At 42.9% G+C, this 7,605-nt stretch overlaps 1 long non-coding RNA gene across 1 annotated transcript; it reads left to right on the forward strand.

The window, feature by feature from the left end:
* The first annotated feature begins 6,205 nt into the window (after positions 1–6,205).
* LOC136496552 (uncharacterized) lies at positions 6,206–6,833 on the forward strand. The gene is made up of 3 exons (XR_010769081.1): positions 6,206–6,437; positions 6,532–6,596; positions 6,742–6,833. It is a non-coding gene; the product is annotated as an uncharacterized lncRNA (long non-coding RNA).
* Positions 6,834–7,605: the final 772 nt, after the last annotated feature.

The following is a 7,605-nucleotide window of genomic DNA, read 5'->3' on the forward strand; positions in this document are numbered from 1 at the left end:
TGATTATTCTTCACAAAATTCATACTGTCCGATGACAGCCTGTTTCAGGTATGCATTGTTAGGATCGATGTGTGTACCTCTCTGTGACCGTAACCCATAGATCCGGGAAGACCTCATCCTGTCTTCTCGGTAGATGCACCGTAGCGGGTAGACGCTGGTGCCGCAGTGTAGAAGACGTCCAGCGCGGTGGCGGTGAAGTCCAGTGGCGCTGGTGGAGAGACGGCGGTGGTTGGGGCACATCCCGTCGCTGGCAGCACGGTCTTTAGATCGGTTTAGGGTTACTGTAGGTGAGTGTGGCGGCTCACGGCGAACCTCATTCAACGAGCCCCGATCCCCACCTTCTCTATTTGTATGTGTTATGCGACAGGGGCCCACCAACCAGTTAGAGTTAGGCTCCTCCGATCAGGGAGTAGAGGCAAGGGCCCAATAGGCCGTTGGGCCTATTGGTGGATATTAACTAACATTCTCTCCCTTGATCTCATTACATCTTTCACTTTCATATCATTTACTTTTATTCATTCCATTACAGATTAGCTCATAGAGCATGTCTCATCGTCATGGTCCATTGTCGATAGACTTAACAGCTACAACTCACTACTCTATTCTGAAATAGATACTTATCTTTAGGTCTTCTTTTGTCCAGGAATTTTATAGGCTTTCCCTTAAACCCATACTAGCTACATGTTCTCTGAACACCATGTCCTCTGAATATGTTGGGTGGTAAGCCTTTTGTAAGCGGATCCGCGGGCATCCTTTCTGTACTTATATGATCAAGACTTATGACTTGATCCCGGACTTTATCTTTCACAACATAATACTCTATGTCAATGTGTTTGGCAGCACTACTTGACTTATGTTGTGAGCATACTGTACTGCTAGATTATAATCGCAGTATAACTTTAAGTGGTCTATAGATGTCGTCAACCACCTTCAAACTGGGTATGAACTTCTTTAGTCAGTTCACCTGCCCGTTGCCTTATAACACGCTACAAACTGTCATACATTGTGGACGATGTAATGACAGTTTGCTTTGAGCTTTTTCATGAAATAGCTCTCATTTGCGAGATGATAAAAAATCCACGTCTGGATATGCATTCACTCTCGCATAATCAGAATTTGAATATCCCACCATGTGGAGTGAATCAGATCTTCTATGTGTCATCATGAAGCCTTTCGTTCTTTACAAATAATGTAAGACTTTCTTTACTAATTTCAGTGTTCTATTTCAGAATTGCTCTAGAATCTGCCAAGTAAAACCCAGTAACAAATGCTAAGTCAGGGCGCGTACATACTTGAGCATGTTGCAAGCTTCCGACAGCTGAAGCATATGGAACCACTTTCACTTTATCGATTGAGCTCATATTGGTTTCTGGGGCATTTAAAATCCTCATATCTATCGCCCTTGACTATAGGAGCAGGTGAGGGACTATATTTGTGCATACTAAATTTTTTCAAGATCTTTTCCATGTATGCCTTTTGTGACAGTCATTATACCCTTTTTCTTCTATCTCGGTAAATCTCGATTCCTAGAACGAATGAGGCTTCGTCAAGATCTTTATATCAAGTTTTGAGGACAAAACTTCTTTGTCTCCTGTAGTAGACTGACATCACTACTAGCAAGTAAGATATCATCTACATACGAGACAAGAAAGATAAACTTTTCATTCTTAAACTTTGCATAGACACAATTGTCCTCTATATTCTCTTAAAAAACTCCAAAATTCTTTATTGACTGATCAAACTTCAAGTACCACTGTCTTAAAGCTTCCTTTAATCCATAAATAGATTTCTTTAGGCGGCATCCCATTCATTCTTTTTCTTCCATGACAAAACCTTTCAGTTGTGCCATATAAACATTTTTCTCCAAGTCTCCGTTGAAAATGCCATATTTACATCCATTTGATGTAATTCTCAATCATAATGTGCTACTAATGCCATTATGATTCTGAAGGAAACTTTATATGAGATTGGAGAAAATGTCTCATTGTAATCAATCCTTTCTCTTTGCATAAAGCCTTTTGCCACAAGTCACGCTTTATATGTTTCTATATTCCCTTGAGAGTCAAGTTTTGTTCTGTAGACCCATTTACAGCCTACTGTTTTGGCTCTTTTAGGAATTATTTCCAAGTCCCAAACTCTATTGGCATTCATCGATTTCATTTTATCTTACATGGCCTCAAGCCACTTTGATGAATGATCACTTCTCATGGCTTCTTCAAATGAGGTGGGATCATCCTCCATTTGAAATTCCTTAGCGTTATACACTTCATAATCAGTAGAAATAGCTGATTTTCTAACTTTTTGAGACCTACTAGGGGCCTTCACATTTGGCACATCTTCTATTTGAGGCTGTTGTTGCTCCCCCTTATGTGTGGCAATAGGTTCTATAGAATCCTAAAGAACAGGTTCTCATCGTCATTCATTGTTGCCACAGGTGAGATAACAACAGGTGCTGACACCACAGTATCTAGCAATGTCGGTGCAGTGACAGTAGGTAGTGAGAAAATTGGCTCATGAATTATTGGAGTGGGCGCATACATCTACTTCACTTCAAGGTCAATTTCTCGAGCTACCATGCTCCCCCTCGTCAATTCATCCTCTAGAAAGACAGCATGTCTCATTTCTATAAACTTTGTATGTCTCTATGGACAGTAGAAAACAAAAACCTTTTGACTTTTCTGTGTAGCCAATGAAATGGCAACTTACTATCTTGGAATCTAACTTCCTAATGTTTGGGTTAACTACTTTAGCCTCAGCAGGGCTCCCCCCCCCCCCCCACACGCACAAGTGGTTTAGTGAGAGCACTCTTTCTGTCCACAACTCATACAGTGTTTTGGGCACCGACTTACTTGGTACTCTTTTGAGAGTATGAATGGGGTTTTTAACGCCTCCATCCGCATGCTCAACACTTATCATACTGCCCACCATATCCATTAGGGTACGATTGATTCTTTTAGTTACTCTATTCTGCTGAGGTTCGCCCGGTGTAGAATACTGGGCTACTATGCCATTCTTTTAGGGTATGCTGACCGTAGTACTCCTCCACGGTCAGACCTAACTATCTTAATCTTTAATATCTTAAATTTATCCAATACATCTTTTCTTTATTTGATTGGATAAATATAGCCATAATGGGAGTAATCATCTGTGAATGTTATGAACGAATTATAACCATCCACACTCTTTACAGGAAAACCAACCACAGATGTCAGTGTGGATAATCTGTAAAATTTATGTGCTTCGTTTGTCATCTTTCTTTATATACTTTCCTTTTATGCATTCTCTGCATTGTTCTTAATCTGAGAGCTCTAATGAAGGAAGAATATCATTTTTAACTAGTCTTTCTATTTCCCCCTCGAAATATGGCCTGAACAATAGTGCCATGATTTCGACGACGCATTGTGAGCTCTCTTATGCCACCATTTCCAGAGTAACACTCTGTCACTAGCTGCTTTATCAGCTGGGTAGCATACGTCTTTAAAGAGCCAGTAAACTAACTCTTTATTCTATCGAGGTACTCGATGACTGTGTCACACTCTGGGATTAAGTCCACAATAGCAGGTTCAATCATGTTCTTTATCATAGCCAAAACATTTTTTGTTGGCAGTGACCCACTTCCTATGTACAAAAGTCATAGGATTATCTTTTATAATTTAAAATCCCTCTCTTTAGTTGCCTAAGTGGCATCATTCTCTTTTGTCTCCCTCACTGGTGCCACAAACTCAGTGGAACATGGTGAGGTGACTACTCAGTCCACCTCAGACAAGATGAAAAATCAGGTCAAAACTTTCTTAACATAAAAATAACACCATTTGCATGTCTTGATTCCAACGTTGGTCAAAATCAAAACATACAATTATTCTTATACACTAATTCTACATCATCGTTGGGCAGAAACAGAATCAATGCATAAATCATTAACTTTTACAACTGTTCTTACACACTAATTCTACATCACCGTTTGGCACAAGTAGAATTAATGCATAAATCATTAAAATTAACATCTATTTTTATACACTAATTCTACATCACCGTTGGGCAGAAGTAAAATTAATGCATAAATCATTGATATTACGATATTGTTATTAACAACATTGGTCAGAAAATAACAACATCATAATTTTATCAAAACTCTTTTTCTTCAATTAAATACCACATTGGTTCAAAATAACCGGAGAATCAACAATTTCTTTAGCAGCGGAAAAACTTTTTTTGCTCCAATTAAATATTACGTTGGTACAAATTAACTGGAGAATAAACAATTTCTTTGGCTGTGGAAAATTTCTCTTTTCCTTGAATTTTACCCACAGGGAAAAATGTTTTTTCTATTTTCTTTAATCCATTAATCAATTTCCAGGAAATAAACATTTACTGGAAAATTTTTCCTTTTCTCTAGTTAAATATCACGTCGGTTCAAAATTACTGGAGAATATACTTTTTCTTTAGCAGCGGAAAAACTCTTACTCAATTTCTTGAATTTTACCCACAGGAAAAAATTACTTTTTCTATTTTTCTTTTGAGCCATTTTACATTTTTCAATTTTCCAGGAAAAAGAAAAAAGAAAATACGGGCTCATTCTGCCTCTCTCGGCCCAAAACCAGCAAAGGCTAGCCCGGCCCACCTCACCGCATGCGCGCAGGCTGCACCCACACCACAACCTGGGCTTAGGCCAGCAAAGCTGCGCTGCCGCGCCCGCCCGCCTGGGCCAACCGGTGGTCCAGTCGCGCTCCGCCGTCGGATCGAATTGGACGGCCGAGCGTTCGTTTCGGCCGGTCAAAACCGTCGCCGCGGCCGGTGCCCTGGAACCCTAGCTTCATTCTTCCCAGTGCTCTCTCTCTCATCGCCTCTCTCTCTTTTCTCCTCAGTGCAGCGTAGCCGCAACCGAGCGACGAGCAGGCAAAACAGTGGAGCAGAGAGCCCCGGCACCGTCGCCGGCCCCCTCGCCGGCGTGCGCGCTCCCCAGCGGGTGAGCGCACCGCCGTCGAGCGGCCTGGCCGCGGCACCCGTGTGGCCTGAGTCCAGCGAGCAGCACCCCCGGAGTTCGGCCTTCTTTTCCCCGCGCGCCGTTGGTTCTTTGACGGCGAGGTAAGCCAAATCGGCTCTTTCTCTTTTCCCTTTCCCTTTCCCTTTCTTCCTTCTGGGATTAACCCGATTTGGGGATGGGGTCACGATTTAGGGTTAGAGTTCGTGATGGGGTTTCACTGTTCATCTTCATACGCCGGCGAGGCGGCAACCATCCCTTCTTCCCCTTGTTCTTTTTGATTTGGATTGATCTTCTCTCTTTTCGTTTCATTGTTCATCCGAAATCGAGATCTAGGGTTAGGGTTCGGGTTTTCAATTGATTTCTTTTCTTTTCGGATTTAGGGTTCGGCTCTGTTCATCTTAAGGCCGAAACCTTTTCTTTTCCTCCTTTCTTTAACCCAGTTAGGATTAGGGTTCCAGTGCCGAGCACCCTTCTTTTTCTTCTTCCCCGAGCTATTTGCGCGGGTTAGGGTTAGGTTCTTGAGATCCTTTCCCCTTTCTGTTCACTGTTGTTTCACCCGATTAGGGTTAGGGTTGGGATTCTTAAGATCATTTTCCCCTTTCTGTTCTCTGATCCGAACAAGGATCTTTTCTGTTCTTGCCGTGCGCCGGTGAGAACGGCGGTGCGGCCATCTTTTCTCCCCCGCGCGGTGGCGGTGGTGACCGGTAGACAGTGACTTCCGCCACCCCGGTCACTCTTTCTTTCTTCTTTTACTCGATTAGGGTTAGGGTTACACAGAGGCAACCTAGCTCCAATACCATTGTTAGGATCAATGTGTGTACCTCTCTATGACCGTAACCCGTAGATCCAGGAAGACCTCATCTTGTGTTCTCGGTAGATGCACCGTAGCGGGTAGACGCCGGTGCCGTAGTGTAGAAGACGTCCAGCGCGGTGGCGGTGAAGTCCAGTGGCGCTGGTGGAGAGACGGCGGTGGTTGGGGCACATCCCGTCGCTGGCAGCACGGTCTTTAGATCGGTTTAGGGTTACTGTAGGTGGGTGTGGCAGCTCACGGCGAACCTCGTTCAACGAGCCCCGATCCCCACCTTCTCTATTTGTATGTGCTGTGCGACAGGGGCCCACCAACCAGTTAGGGTTGGGTTCCCCCGATCAAGGAGCAGAGGCAAGGGCCCAAGATCAACTAACATGAGCTGCAAAGCCGTTTGTGCATTCTATAGTAAAATGCTTCTTTCTAGAATTGAGGTGCATACTTAAACTAAACTAAATCTTAGTGACTTGCATTGACTATAATTTTGGCTATCGATTTTGGCCGTGATTGTGATTGCAATGCGTTGAATTGTTTGTTACATGAGATTTCTGGCCGTTAATGTCCTGCTTGTGCTTAATCCTTGCGTATGTTTCAGAATTTAGATTCATTCATTTAGCTGGTCGAGGAACACTTTTGGAATCAGAAAAGGTTAGCTTCGAAGCCCTGATAGTCTTTGTTCTTTTGCTTCTTTTCATTTACATGTTGTTGAATGATCCGTTGATGCCGAGGGCTCGTCCTGCAGGTTTGTGCTTATTCGCGTCATTTAGATCTCACGCCATGTACTGGATAACAGATCACTGTGGCCTGGTTAATTTTGTGGCATTGCGTTTTTAGTTGTACCTTATGTGGCATTGCGTTTTTAGATCTCTGTAATTTTTCTGCCTATCACAGGAAGTTCAAATTGAGAAACTTGGGTACAAAATGGCTGATACTTTATGGTATTCTGATTCAGGAACTAATTGGCAGCCAAAGGGTGTAGAGATAAGCCATACTTTGATCATTCAGTCCCTTGCAAAAATTGCCATGAAAATGACTGCGGTGAGGATGATGTATGGTATTAGGATCCATGTACTCTTATATTATAGTTTCCCCCATGAAAATAATGTTGCCTATGTCATTAATATATTTGATGAATCACAAACATAATTTTAATGTTATGTTAATGACTTTATACAATTCGATTTCAATTTAGAAGAAACAATAAGTGTATGACTTACAATACTTTGCCTTTGTTGGTCTGCAGGGCACCTCTGTGCCATATCGGAGGGATCTCCTCATACATGGCTATCCTGATGGCCGGAGGTTGCCATGTCCTGCTACTGAATTTGATGCCAAATCAGCCTTTGACGCCATCAAGGATCAAGGAGTGACTTCTTTCATCACTGTCCCTACGATCATGGCTGGCCTACTGTCCTATGATAGGTATGAGATAGCGCTCCAGTTTTCTGAAATCCTAGGAGTGCGTAGCTGTTGGTTCATTTATAAATCCTAGCAGTGCACAGCTGTTTAGTTATTCAGTTTGTTCGCTTGTTGGTTTCAGCTAGGGCTTATTAGCCAGTCAACAGTGTTTTTCCCTCACAACAAACCAGCACCAGCTGGGCTTATTGTTAATATTCTGTGGATCGACTAGGGTAGATCTAGGCGGATGAACACTTGGATCCGTGAAGCACATGCACATTTAGACCTAGAACACTACACCGAGAGGGAGATAGGGTAGAGAGGTGCTGGTGATGAACCTGAGCCTTCAGATGAAGTCGCGGTTGTGCTGGCCATCGCTGGTTCGGTGATGGAGGCAGCACACGGGCAGCGACGGGTG

This window comes from Miscanthus floridulus, chromosome 12, assembly GCF_019320115.1.
Source record: "Miscanthus floridulus cultivar M001 chromosome 12, ASM1932011v1, whole genome shotgun sequence".
NCBI classification, from domain to species: Eukaryota; Viridiplantae; Streptophyta; class Magnoliopsida; order Poales; family Poaceae; genus Miscanthus; species Miscanthus floridulus.